Below are 14,827 nucleotides of genomic sequence, written 5' to 3'. Positions count from 1 at the left end.
CCCCATTTATTCGCCTTATGAATGATATTCTAGATAATGTGTTTGAAGGTCTAAATAAAAGTCTCACAAGCATTCAAACAAAAAATATTGTAATTTTATAAGATCTACAACCTCCCTATAAGTTTACCAGTTGAGCTATATTCATAGGATCACAGGGATGAAAATTTTACAAGTATATGAATGAATATTTAATATAAATTTCGAATTTCAATCTTACGTTAAATTAAAATTTTAAATATAAGAATAATTGAATGAAGCATTATATGTTATATCTAACTAATTGCAAAAAGAAAAAAAACAAAATTTCTATTAATAATATATTTATGATTGATGGAACATCCAAATACACGGGATGAAGGTTCTTTAGGCTATATTAGTGGCTCAACTCAATGTAGTGAAATGTAGACTATAGGGTTTGAAGTTTGGTCCCTTTACTAATGCCAAAATTTACCAACTGAATTATATTCATAGGACCACGAGGATGAAAATTTTACAAGTATATGAATGAATGTTTAATATGAATTTTGAATTTGAATCTTACATTAAATCGAATAAAGTTTTAAATAATAAAATACTTGAATGAAGCATTATATATTATGTAATATCCCAACTTTAATTAATGGAAGAATATTAACTAGAGTCAACTATTAGAGATCAATTGAAAATATTTCTATTTAATAGAAATAAGGAATTGTCAATTAAGGGGCAACATGGCAAACAAGTAATAATAAGGAAGGTGAAGGGTGATTATGTTAGAGACAGAGGCAGTAAAAGGAAAGTGGAACTTGAGAAACACAATTTTGAACTAATGTTTCTTTTCGATGCAATGCCTTTTCAATACATAGAACATCTATTTATATTGGTGCATAAAAAATTCTTGTAAATAAGTGAAAGCATCTAGGCATATTAAATACCCTCTCTAGAACTTGTAGGAACATGAATGAACTTCTAGATACATTAAGTAACCTAGGAATATGAAACATTGCAAATTATCATTTAACAGATTATTTGTAGTGATTATTTAAGACTCTGAGGACAAATCCACTTTCATTTGTCATAGATCTATTTTCAGTAAAGAAAATGACCTTTCTTGTATCTCCCTCTCTCTCTCTCACGCTCAATAAACCATAAGACAAGATCCAAACCCACTCATACACTTCCCTCTTTCATAAGGTTAGGACAACTACTCAGCAAACCTCTTCTTTCTCTCACAAGCAAGACAACAACAACAAGACATTCATCTTCTTAAACTTCACAAAGTAGGAAAAGCAACAAACTTCCCTCAAACTCTCTCTTGTTCTCACGCTAGAATCTCTCTCACTCCGAGCTTCCATTTCCACTTTCAATTCTTAGATGCATGTGTTGATTTTCACAATCAATAGGGTATGGATGGTGGAAACTCAAGGTGAGAAATAATAAGCTACTCTATTCTTCCTTTTTCTTGCTATGACCAAAATCATAATCCTTAACCCCAAATTCTGATTTGCTATGTTTGGTACATGCATGTAATTTATGTCAATAAATGGGTGTTGGTTGGAAATGTTAGATAATAAAATATTGGGTTTATGCTATTGGGCTCATTAGGTTTATAGTCCACTAGATTTTGCTATATAATAATCTCTTGTAACTATTTTATTAAGTAATGCAATTCTAATATTATGTAACCCTAGTTGCTTCCTTTGTTATTATCTTAGTTTGTATCTTTGATTCTAACATGGTATCGAGAGCTTGTTTCGATCCTCCTTAGATTGTATGATGGTATTCCGCTGCCGAGATTCCCAAAAGTTTGGGAATGTAATGTTTTCTATTTTGTTGGTGTGATTCTTCTGGATTTTGAGTTACGGTTAGTATTTCAAGTTGGTTTGATTTGATTTTTGTTATTAGATTTCTTCTTTGATTGTGAGTCCTCTGCAAAGGAAAAAAATTGGGTCTTGTGTTTCACCTTCTTGTATTTGTGTTCGTAGCCTTATTGTCGGTAAAGTTTTGAGGAAGGTATTACCTTTGTGGCTTTTGTGAATTGTGTTGCGTCTCTCTGTTGCATTTGTGTGTCTTCATTATTGGATTAATCCTTGTTAAACTTGTTGTTTAATGATCATTAGTCAATTGATAAAGTGGATTGTGGTCACCGCCACATATGATTTGTCTCGTCCAAGTTGTTTTAGACAATTGTCACAATGGTATGAATCTTTGTTCTTAGAATGGTCAACGATTTTTGGAATTTCAATTCTTAAATCAGATGCGTTGGTTGTTTTCCAGTTTGTTTTTTTGTACCAATGTGGCAGGTTGTGATTTTTCCATGTTATTTTTGACATAGTTTTCGATCGGTCTGGTTCTGTTTGATATGGTTCTCTATGTTAGTTTGGCTCTTTTAGTGGTTTGTTTGGTTTCAGTTGCTTTGATTATGTTTCGTTTGGTCTGCGGTTTGGTTTTGTTTGGTGAGTCGAGTGCTCATAATTTGATTTCTTCTGATTGATTGTCTTTCTATTGGTCTCTTTCTGATTGATTGCTTCTCCCCCTTTTGATTCTTCGTAGTTTGATTTGTATTCTCCCTCATTGGCTTCTTCTGTTTAATTGGTTCTCTCTATTTGGTTCTTCTATTTGATTGTCTCTCTATTGAATTCTTCTGATTAATTGTCTCTTCTCTCTATTGTTTCTTCTGATCGATTACACTTCTCCCTCTACTTGTTCTGATGGATTGCATTGCATTTCTCCCCTATTTGGTTTCTTCTTTTTGATTGTCTCTGTCTGATTGCTTCTCTATGTTGATTTTCTTATGTCTGATTGCATCTCCCTCCCTATTGATTCTTCTTCTGTTTGAATGCTTCTCTTTTTCTCTCTATTGGTTCTTTTGATTGGTTCATCTCTCTGTTTGGTTTGATTACTCTCTCTCTCTCTGATGTTTTCTTTTCTTTTCTTATGTCTGATTGATTCTCTCTCTCTCTGATGATTTCTTTTCTGTTGGATTTCTCCCCTTTGTTCTTCTATTTTGGTTGCTTCTCTCTCTATTGACGGATTCTTCTGTTTTGTGGTTTGATTCTTCTTTATGTTGGTTTGGATTAGTTTGATTTGATTGGTTCAGTTCCCATTTTGTTTGGTTATGGGTCTATGGCTCATTTGGTTTTGTTCGATTTAAATTGGTTTGGTTCAGTTTGGATTGGAACAATTTGGTTTGGTAAAGTTTGGATTTGTTGGATTGGTTAGCTTTGATTGTATTGGATGATGAATTGGTTTGATTTGGTTTGTCTCTCATGATCTGTTTGAATGCTTCTATCTGATGGTTTCTCTCTTTGGATGCTACTTCTCTCTCGGATGATTACTCACTTTGGTTGCTTCTCTCAATTGGTTAGTTATTAGTTGAGTTGGTTTATTTTCTGGGTTAATTTGTAACAAGCTTAAAGCTTAGTAAGCTTTAGCTTGAGGGGTAGTGTTATAAGTTTATTTTATTTGTTAGATGTTTTTAGTATTTTGTTTGACAAACTCACAATGTTTTTTGTTGATAAGCATCATGAGTTTGAGGGTGGGTGTTAGATAATAAAATATTGGGTTTATGCTATTGGGCTCATTAGGTTTATAGTCCACTAGGTTTTGCTATATAATAATCTCTTGTAACTCTATTTTATTAAGTAATGCAATTCTAATATTATGTAACCCTAGTTGCTTCCTTTGTTATTATCTTAGTTTGTATCTTTGATTCTAACAGGAAAAGCTTGAAGTTGGAAGATAGAAGCTTGAATGATTTAGAAGGGGTTGAGGTTTGAAGAAAGATGTGAGTTGTAATTAGAATGTAGAATGAAATCAAGTTGGAATTTTGGATTAAGTTTAGGGAAATTCGTGTTTTGGACATGTCTTTAATATCGAGGTCAGGGGACGATTTTAAAGTGGAGGGCCTGCAGCTTAATTGTGCAGGAAAATCTGGACTGTTCGTGGAGTCTCGCCGAGCGAGAAGCGAGGATAGCAGTTCTGTTCTGCTACCGCATGTTGTTGTGGTTATTCCCTGCTGATTCACATCCAGTCTATGCATATGAGCCTTTTACCAAGTAATGGATGCAGTAATTGGAGCTAAAGAATAAGGAACAAAGCTTAGAGTTGAAACTCATTCAAGAAATTGTTCATCTAATATCAGGTGGGTTCCCTTAGAGCCTTAAACTCTAGTTAGTTTAGTACCATAGTTTCCCCAAATCAAGAATATGTATGACAACATTAGTTTAGAAGGTAAGTTAAGATATTCCCCAAAATTATGATGCATGATAACATTAAGGATTTTAGGACTATAATGTGTGTGTGAGGTGGATTAAATCCCCAAGTCCACCTCTACTATAAATGATGGATATTGGTTAATGACTATGACCGGATGAATATGGTTTGTAGGTGGCAATTTAATGAATTTATATAGAAAATGCGAAACAGAGTACTTAATTGGTGTATTCGCTAAGCGAGAATTAACTTCGCTAGGCGAGCATAGCAGGACAGTACACTGTATAATTACTACTTTTCCAACTTAGCCACTCGTTTTAAACCCTTATTTATTCTGGAACTTTTCCATAGACAATATACTGATATACTATGTTTATAGCGTCAAACACACTTCAGGAAATTACATATCAGGAATCAAGACAATTTAGAAATACCTTGGAAGGGAATTCATGGGCAGGATAACAATCAAGATTGTAAGTTAAGTTAGGAAAGTCAGTCAATCATGGTGGTTACTTTTGTACCACGTTATGGGATTCAGTAGAATCCAATTATGTTATGATTGTGAGCTTCCGTCGTGTCGATGTATATTATTATCGCAAACGGATATGTCAAGCCTCTGAGATCGGCTCACCTCAGAGTGTCTTTGTAATGAATAAAACGAACAAGATAATAATTTGTGATACACCTTTATGATATTATGTTATGTTATGAATTACGTTATAAAATTATGTTATGGACTGACTATCAGGATCAGAGAACTATATTAGTTCATTAGTTGCCCCCGGTGTAAATACCAATAGTGACTGGGTAGTAGGAATCCACTGAGACGAAGTGACTGTTCTCATCCCCCACTTATTTGATTTCAGATAAGTAGATTGATCGAGATATCTTGGTTTGCTAGCACGAAGATTCAGATACATGGATTACGTTATGGGGCTGACATCATGTTAATCTTATTATTATATAAGATTCAGTTAATTTGAGTTTAGTAGTTAGCTCAATCATGCATTCATTTAGTGGATTATTGTAATCCTATTGATGTATTTGATCTTTATGTAGTGAAAAATTAATGTTCCCGATTCAGTTATGTACACTCTTGTTGATATTCTAGATAAATTGACATGAGATGTTATATATTATAGGGTTAAATATGTTTTTAGTCCCTACATTTTGTCATATAGTCAAGAATAGTCCCTACATTTTTTTTATAGTTAAAAAAAAAATGCTACACTTTTTTCCGTTATCAAAATTGGTCCCTACTGTTAATGTTTTCTAACAGAATGCAGATGTGATGCAACTGACCAATAACATGATCGTGTCTTTTTCTACAAGAGTTATTGTGCACCTTTTCACACCAAATCATCTTTTATTTGTATTTGCATTTCCTGATCTAAGTGTTTATAGAGAAATGCAAATATACAAATAAAAGATGATTTGGTGTGAAAATGTGCGCAATAACTCTTGTGGAAAAGACACATGTCATCATGTTATTGGCCAGTTGCACCACATCTACATTATGTTAAAAACAATTACCGGTAGTGACCAATTTTGATAAGGGAAAAAAGTGTAGGATTTTTTTAACCATAAAAAAAATGTAAGGACTATTCTTGACTATAGAGTAAAATGTAGGGACTAAAAACATATTTAACCCTATATTATATTTTCTAATTACAGGAAAAAAAAATCAAAATTTCTATTAGATATATTTATGATGGGTGGAACATCCGAATTTTTATACACAGGATGAAGGTCCTCTAGGTCATATTAGTAACTAGGCTCAATGTAGAGAAATGGAGAATCTAGAGCGGTAATGTCAAAATTTACCAATTGAGCTATATTCATAAGACCACATGGATGAAAATTATACAAGTATATAAATGAATGTTTAATATAAATTATTTATAAGTTTTTAAATATCGAAACTTAAAAAATATTATATATACCTTTAAAAATAGGGCAACCAAACATACACTTAAATTTTCAGTGAAACAAAATTGTACACTAAAATTTATTATTAGAAAAATATACATTTTAATCTAATATTTATATTTTTATAAGTAAAAACTAACTGGTGCATTGCACGGGTAATTTATATTAGTTAAAATAAAAAAAGAAATGAAAAGGGGACCAGATGTCTGAAGTTTTCAAAATAGGAAGACAAAAATTATGCAAAAACTGCATTTAAGACTTTGTAAAAAAAAATAAAAAATTTCGTTTAAGTATACATTAATTTTTAAGTAATCTTATACAATACTATGATATAAATTATTTTATATTTTTTTACAGAAATACTACTATAAATTATTTTATTTTATACAATACTTTTAATTTTTCAATCCTTAGATTAATCTCGAGGTTAGAATTTGTTGATTGAGAGAGATTGACAAAAAATGGGATTGAGAGGATCCAGATACGATAGTTGCATAAGAGGCTATTAATGTGGTACATAAAAAGAACTTTGCAGGTAGCATAGCGTTAAAGATCAACATTAAAAAGCCTTTGACACCTTGGATTGAAATTTTTTGCTCGCTGTGCTTAAACAATTTGGACTTTGTTCGTCCTTTTGTGGATGGATCGAAGAGATTTTGCGTCCAACTGAGTTGTCTATTGTTTTATCAATTGTGGCATCCTTCAACAACTCTAGTAACTCCTTCAACTGTCCATCCTCCCATGCGAAGAGAGTTCTACGCCAATTCCACAACCACTCCCTCCTATTTCCATTGGTCTTAAGTATGTACGAAATCATTACATTTTTGTCAGTCATAACAGAAAAGAGTCTGCAAAATCTGTCCTTCAATATATAGTGTGTCATGCACACCTCTGCAACTAGAATGACATGTTTTCACCGTTACCGATTTTCCTAACCACAATATCCTCAAACCAGCTAACACACGAAGGATGAAATTTATTGACTTCCACTAAATCTCTCCATCAAATAGAGTCATTATTGCTGCTAACTGCCAACAATTCAATATCCAAACTTCCAGACTTCCTGCCATAGCTGAAACGCAACAAAGGCTGCCAAGAAGCACTACTATCCACTAAGCACCTCCATTTCCATTTCGCGCAAAGAGCCAAATTAAACAGCTCAAGATTCTTAACCCCAAGGCCACCATCTTCCTTCGATTTACAAACGTTATCCCAACTGATCCACCTTATATGTTCCTAATCATGATCCATACTTTTAGTTCCTCCATCCTCAAGTTGGATCCTCTTCTTTCCAATTTTTCTACATCTCTCTCCTTACTCTTTATTTTACTCTTTATTACTCTCTTTATCTGTGAAAAAAAAAGTACGAATAACCACCAAGTCTTCGATTAATTGTGCTAATAAAAAAGATGAAGTATTAAAGTTATAGCTTCAGCTTCACTTTAGTGAGTGGAAATATCCTCACATAGGCTAGCTTCTAGGCTATCTATTGTATATCTATGCAAAATTGAAAAAAACTATTTAGTTGAATCTATTTAGAGTTATCTGGTTGAGTTTATCACAAATCTAACATGATGTCAGATCCTCATTTGTAGTAAAAACAACAAATTATATTTTTCTATTAATTCATACCACCAACCTTCCAATAGATGAAGAAACATTGAAATTTTTGGCAGAATTTGAACATCGAGGAAGGGAAATAAGGACTTTGGTGAGTTCCAAAATAGTTTGTCCTTGGGTCTTTGTTAACTCCTCGTAATTATTGAAATATATTTGACTCAGTGTAAAAAAAATATAAATATATTTGACTCAATTGAGTTTGTCCTTAGATCTTTGTCAACTACTCGTAGTTTTTAAAATATATTTGACTTTGTTTAAAAATAAATAAATATATATATTTAGTATAATGTTAATGTTTTTTTTAAACAATATACACCGCCTAAGTAATTGCTAAATTTTATTCTTACAAAAAAAATAAAAAAAAATATTACCGTTGACTGCGTGCATCTCACGTCCTGATCCTTATAAATAATGAGCGCCCAAATCCGGGAACCCTAACTATTCATTCATTCATTCAATTCATTCATCGCTCTCTCAGCTCTCTCTCCCATTGCTGCTATCTCTCTCTCTCTCTGTCTTGTTATTTTACTCTCTTCTCTGTGAATCTCCGATCCTGCGATTTCACCTCTCTGTGAATCTCCGATGGATCATACTCCTCCGATTTCACTTGTTCTCTGTGAATCTCCGATGATGGATTATACTCCTCCGATTTCACTTGTTCTCTGTGAATCTCCGATGATGGATCATACTCCTCCGATTTCACCTCGCACTCCTCTCTGTGAATCTCCGATGATGGATCATACTCCTCCGATTTCACCTCGCACTCCGATTTCATCGCCATCGTCGGTAACTCCTTCACCTCCTCGTGCACCCAAAAAAAGTAATAAGCAACGAATGATATATTCTACCCCGATGCTACGTTTAATGGATCGAATCATTCAAGATGGTGAATTGTGGTTGCTTGAGTATCGAAGGAATCAGAACACCGCTCAACTCATCGAAAACGAGAGAAAGAGAAAAATCAAAATTTTGATGTCACTTCGATGATGATGATGATGATGATGATGATAGTAACCCATTCTCTCTTATTATTCCTTTTCAGACATGATGACATATATAGATAGATGCTTTCTATATCAAAATGGGTAAGGAAAAAGGGTAAGATTCCATTGTTATATTTTGACATAATATATAGATGCTTTCTATATGGAAATAGGTGAGTTCATTGCCACTTCCTCCTTCTCAGGCTCGTTAGTTTTCAATTTCATTTCTATAAAGTTTTTAACTTTCTTCTTTTTAGGTTATAAAAATTGTGTCTTTGGTTATGTGGTTTTAATTTGGGTAATTTCATTTATCTATTTTTTGTTTCAGAAAATGTGGCTTTTGTTTATTTGTTCCATTCTTTTTGTTGATGATTTATGTTCTTGATTGTGTTTTCGTGTTTGGACTTTTGACTAATTTGTAGATCGTCTATATAGATTTCATTTTATGTTAATTAACAGCCTTTCCAGAATGTTTTTCAGTGACCCTTTTACCTTATGAACATGGAGCAAACTGAGGGAGGGATGAGAAGTGAAATTGATGATTTAAGTTTTTAACTTTCTCAGACAAGTTAAGGTTATTAAAAAAAATCTTTTTTTTTTTTGTTCTGTTTTGCATGTGTGAAAAATGATGATCTGTATCAAGAGTTCTTCCTAGTTTTGATTGTTTCAGCTTTGACTGAGTTTCTATTTTCTTTTATTATGCAATTGTGATTAATGATATGTTGGAGAGAAGATATATTTTTTTGTGTTTGTTTGAATCCATAACTACCTTGATTGTCAGAGTCAATGCAGGTACTACAGCTTGTGTAGGATAAAAATCAGTCTCGTCTCTTCAGGTCATTAGAGGTATTAATGGAAAGTGCATCAGTTTTTATATGGATTTGTGTTTGGTTGCCTTACTTCTCTTATGTTCAGTTTTGTTACTCACTTTCTTTTGAAAACAAAAAACAGAAAGGAGCAGAAGATACAATAAGAGGCTGAGAGGGTAATCATATCGGAAACAGATCTTCCTCGTGACTTAGGTATTTAGTTCTTCCTCATGATTTAGTCCTTTAATTTGTATTTCTTACTGGCATTGATTTAATGTTTTTAGGTTGCTTCAGATTTTAAACAAGTCTGGGATACATTAAAAAAAAAATATTAAGCTAGGGAATAATTCAATTGGAGCCCATGTGATCTCTATGCCCTCAAGTATTAACAAGGATTCTGTTCTCACTGATAGGGTAATAATATCGGAAACGATTCTAGATCTCGTTTTTGAAGTTTTCAATGGGATACATTGCTTACATATGTTCTAGCTTCAATATCATGTCCTTTTTCTGTTGTACTTACATATAAAACTTTATGGTCTTTTGGTCTTTTTTGGTTGCAACTTCAAGCATCTACTGATCAAGAATTGAACCAAGAAATTCCTCATTTTCAATCTACCATCGAAGATTTTATGCCGTGTTGTTAAGGTTCCGTTGCTGGTACTGTTGTTTGATTCCTCTTGTTACATTCATGTCTTTATGTGTTCTTTGTTGTGAAAATGATGGTTTGTGTTTATTTACCTTAGAATCTTGTTGATTTTCTTTCTGTTGTTGTAGGCTGAGCAAGAAACTGATGAGGCTTATGCTTATCTTGTTTTGCTTCCAGAATCAGATGTGAGAATATATTATCAATCATTGGCGTTTAGAAATTGAATTTTAATTTCTAAAGCTTGAAATCATGTTAATGGTGATTTTCCGCAGCGATAATTTGTTTATGAAAATGAATGTCCATTGAGTTATATCTAGTGCTTGCCTTATGAAGTTGGCGAATATTATTTTTCTGGTGTTTGTCCTTTGTGTCATTTTGGTCTGAATGAAGTATGATGATAGACTTCCAGGCATACATGATACATGTTTAATGCTATTTGATGAACATCAATGATCTGGTGTCCAAATTGTTCTAGCGCTCATTATACTACTAGCTGTGCAGATATGTGACGCAGTTGTTGTGGCTGGATTACTAAATGCAACTCTTGTTATTCCAATATTTCATTTAAATAGTGTATGTAGAGATTCAAGGTATTTGCTTTTATTATGCTTGCTTTTAAAATTTGTAACATGGTTATAGTCGTTGTTTAATTTATGCATTTATTTGCCTGTTAAATCTCAATGCTATATAACTCAGACTAATTTTGAGTTTCTTCTCAACTGTATCATTCACATGATTGTATTTGTTTTTAATAAATATTTGTACCTGACACCGGCTGATGGAAAAGCCTAATGTTGTTGTATTAAATCTTTGAAATGGATTTCAAATTTAAGGATTGTAATATATGCATAGGAAGGAACTAATCAATAATACCATGAAATTGATAAGTTTTTCTGCGGTGACTGTTTTCTTAATTATTATTTCTGCCCTGCAACTTATCTCTTACAGAAAATTGATAAGTTTTGTAAATGAAAACAGATATGTCCTGCATACCTCATCAGTTTGTGTTTGGTCTTTTGCTTTTTTGACATATCTAGCACCATTCACTTCCAATAGAAGACCACTTGAATATCCGAGTCATCTTAAACCTACTTACGGATTCAAGACTTATAAGTAACAGTCACGGATGTTGAACTGAGAGTCCATTACATTAGTTGCCACTGAGAGTCCTTATGTCAATGCCATTACACTTTACTTGTAATAACACTGTTTTTTATTTATATGTATGATTTCAAGATATAATGATAAATTGTTGACATAAAGACTTTTTTTTTTATTGAATTATTTGAGTTATCTACTAGCATAAGCTTATGAGGGCGGGGTATGACATATTCATAAGCTATTTTCAGCGTATTTTCATAAGCTCTCCGAGATACTTATGAAAACAACTTATGGTTTATATGAAAACCATTGAACTTTATTTCATTTTTTGTTATTATTAGTTCAATCTCCTGCCACACATCCAACTTTAGAAACTCGTGTTTTCTATTTTTTAAAACTCTATACTTTTTATTGAGTGATTGTTGTTTCTTTAAAAAGCTCATAGTGTATCTTCATAAATTTTATTCCATGACAGGATAAAGAAATTGGCCACTGGAGATTCAGCTGCATCTTGTCCTTTCCATGGATGCCTATTCTTTCCGGTAAATTTCAAGCCTAACGCTGTGGAGTGTATACATATTTTTCTATACTGTATTGTATTGTATTGTATTTATCTGCATTTCAATGGAACCTCTCGGAATTTCTTTCATTTTTTATACTATTGGTTGAAGGCTCAAATTAAAATGAGTCAGCTTTTTAATAGAATATGTGGCAAGTACAAAATGTTTATTTAGTAGCAAGCAACAAAAAGAAGCTTAAATTATATTGTATGGTACACAGTTTGACCATGTTAATATATGCTGCAGCAACTGGATACAGAATATTACTTTTATGCACAATCAGGAAACGTATGCAGGTGAAAAAAATGTTCAATTATGATGACACATGTTTACCATTGTTTGATTTCAATTATGAATACATTTGACTAATATGAACTATGCGAATAAGTTTTAAAATGAAATCTTATGTGAGTAGGTTATTAGTATTTAGGGTTATCATTTTGAAATCATCTAAAATATCTGGAAAAAAATTCAGGCGTGTGGAGCATTGGAATGTTCCAAAATCGGCTTTGTTCAAGCAAATTCTATGGCCTGGCAAGGGATTTGGCTTAAAAGATTATGTGACTAGGTGGTTGAAAATTTTCCAGAGTCATTAAATTTACAAAGATTTTGTGGCAATGCCAACGTTTCGTTATACACACCTAAACCTGTGTGATATTAGTATGTACTAGGAGCTTGTGACATAGTAGGAATATCCTGTATATGTGTGGTTTACCAAATTAATTAGGACTGTGAATGTGGTTTTGTTACCAAAGAAAGAAAATAGAGAAAGAGTATTTTTTTTTCCTTTTCTTTTGTTAAGTTTCTTTTTTTTTTTGTGACTAACTTTGTTGGTTTATGTTTTTTTTTTTGACAACCAAAGACTTATATCATTTCATTATTCAAAATGTGAGTAATACAAAGAGGTAATGACTCAAACGTACAGCGACTAGACCATGACAACGCCGCTCTAACAAGTGTATGATCAACGTTGTTCGCTTGCCGCTTAATAAACTTTACCATGAAGTTTGGATTACATGACAATAAATTATTAATGCTACAAATAAGTGAACTAAATTCAGAGCTTCCAACATTTAAATGATGAATTGCATCCACCACACTTTTGGAATCCGTCTAAAAAATAACATGAGATAAGGCACATTGTCTCAAAGTTTTCAAAGCTGCTAGTAGTGCCAAGGACTCCCCTTCTACAATGGAGCAATTTCCATTCATCCAAGTTGTTTCTGCTAGCACAAAACGACCCATATAATCACGTACACACCATCCCATGCTTGTCTTATTAAGTTCCTTGTGAAATGCCGCATCGACGTTACACTTATACCAACCAAAACTCGGTTTTTGCCAACATATTTGTTGTTGTTGCTGCTGCCCGTCGACCTGGATTCCTTGTTGTACCTGCTGGATCGCTGCCCATTCATGCCATAGATGTTGAGCCTTGATGCCTAGATCACGTCCCGTTTCATTAGTATCATTCCAAACTTTGTTATTTCTATTGTTCCAAAGCACCCACATTAACATAGCAAAAAGGCCAGTCGTATCTCTGTCAACATTAGAGCAGATGGCATGAATTACTTCCCTGGCTTGGCTAGCGCGCTGCAACATAGGCTGAAGAATAGCTTCCAAACCTGCTGCTTGTCTAGCTTGAATACTCACCTCACAGTCAACCAAGACATGCCAATCGTCTTCAATATCATGGTTACATAGAGGACATGACAAAGGACAAGGTACATGCCGTTCTTGAAGTCTCATGCGCGCCGGAAGACAACCTTTACTAATCCTCCATAAAAGATGTTTGGCCTTTGAAGGAGCATGGATTTTCCATAGACTTTGCCAATCATCATGTTGAAGCTGCACTCCTACCTTCCCTGTAATATTCATCATCACTTTATAACCACGCTTAACACTATAATGACCATGTGGATTATCAATCCAAATAAGCTTATCCTCCTCAATCATATCAAACAAGGGAATCTCAAGAATACTTTTAACCATATGCAATGGAAACATAGCCATAATTTTCTCCCGATTCCATAATTTCATATTAGGTAGCAAAAACTCATTAACAGTAGAATTATGTATACCTTGGGTTTGTGGTGATGGTAACCATGCACTCTCCTTTTCTCTCAACCAAGGGTCACTCATGAGCTTTATACTAGTTCCATTGCCAACACTCCACCTACAACCATTCATTAAAATAATCCGAGATTTCCAAAGACCTCTCCAAGCATAACTTGGATTATGACCAATTTTTGACTCAAAAAAAGAGGAATTTGGAAAATACCTTGCTTTGAAAATTTTGGCCACTAGTGTGTTAGGATTTGTCATGATCTTCCACCCTTGCTTAGCAATCATCGCCAAGTTGAAAGAATGTAAATCCCGGAAACCCAAACCTCCATGACTTTTTGGTTGTATCATACGGTCCCAAGACAACCAACGAATACCTTTGTTATTTACACCGCCACCCCACCAAAAGGAATTCATCATTCTCTCAATATCCTTAATGGTTGACTCCGGAAGAAGATAAACACTCATAACATATGATGGAATTGCTTGCAAAACCGACTTGATCATTACCTCTTTCCCGGCTTTAGATAACGCTCTTCCTCTCCACGAATTAATCCGCTTCCATATTCTATCTTTAATATATGCAAAAACAGCCTTCTTTTTCCTGCCGATCATAGATGGTAGTCCAAGATAGTTACCCGTGCCTAGGACGTGTCTGACTCCCATTATTTTGGATAGATCCTCCTGATCTGCGCTGCTCAAATTCCTGCTAAAGAACACCTCTGATTTTGTTAAATTTATCTCTTGTCCGGACGCCTCTTCATAAGTTTTTAGAATTTTCATCATATGATTAGCTTCTGCGACTGTAGTCCTACAAAACAAGAAACAGTCATCAGCAAAAAGAAGGTGGGACACCGGCGGTGCCCCGCGACATATCTGTACTCCATGTATATCTCCACTCGCCAACGACCTTTGATT

At 33.7% G+C, this 14,827-nt stretch overlaps 2 long non-coding RNA genes across 11 annotated transcripts; both read left to right on the top strand.

Annotated features, from left to right (window-relative positions):
- The first annotated feature begins 869 nt into the window (after positions 1–869).
- Positions 870–5,335, top strand: LOC123881791. The gene is made up of 2 exons (XR_006799607.1): positions 870–1,405; positions 3,707–5,335. It is a non-coding gene; the product is annotated as an uncharacterized LOC123881791 (long non-coding RNA).
- A 2,852-nt stretch (positions 5,336–8,187) lies between these two features.
- LOC123881789 lies at positions 8,188–12,599 on the top strand. 10 transcript variants are annotated; one of them, XR_006799603.1, is made up of 7 exons: positions 8,188–9,572; positions 9,678–10,195; positions 10,313–10,435; positions 10,686–10,757; positions 11,761–11,827; positions 12,092–12,141; positions 12,321–12,599. It is a non-coding gene; the product is annotated as an uncharacterized LOC123881789 (long non-coding RNA). The 10 variants fall into 10 exon arrangements; XR_006799599.1 differs by having other exon boundaries at positions 10,686–10,774; XR_006799601.1 differs by lacking the exon at positions 10,686–10,757.
- The last annotated feature ends 2,228 nt before the right edge of the window (positions 12,600–14,827 follow it).

The sequence above is a fragment of the Trifolium pratense genome, linkage group LG4 (genome assembly GCF_020283565.1).
Source record: "Trifolium pratense cultivar HEN17-A07 linkage group LG4, ARS_RC_1.1, whole genome shotgun sequence".
Classification (NCBI taxonomy): domain Eukaryota; kingdom Viridiplantae; phylum Streptophyta; class Magnoliopsida; order Fabales; family Fabaceae; genus Trifolium; species Trifolium pratense.
The sequence above is the reverse complement of the archived record's forward strand: the minus strand, read 5'-3'. Positions and strand labels throughout refer to the sequence as shown.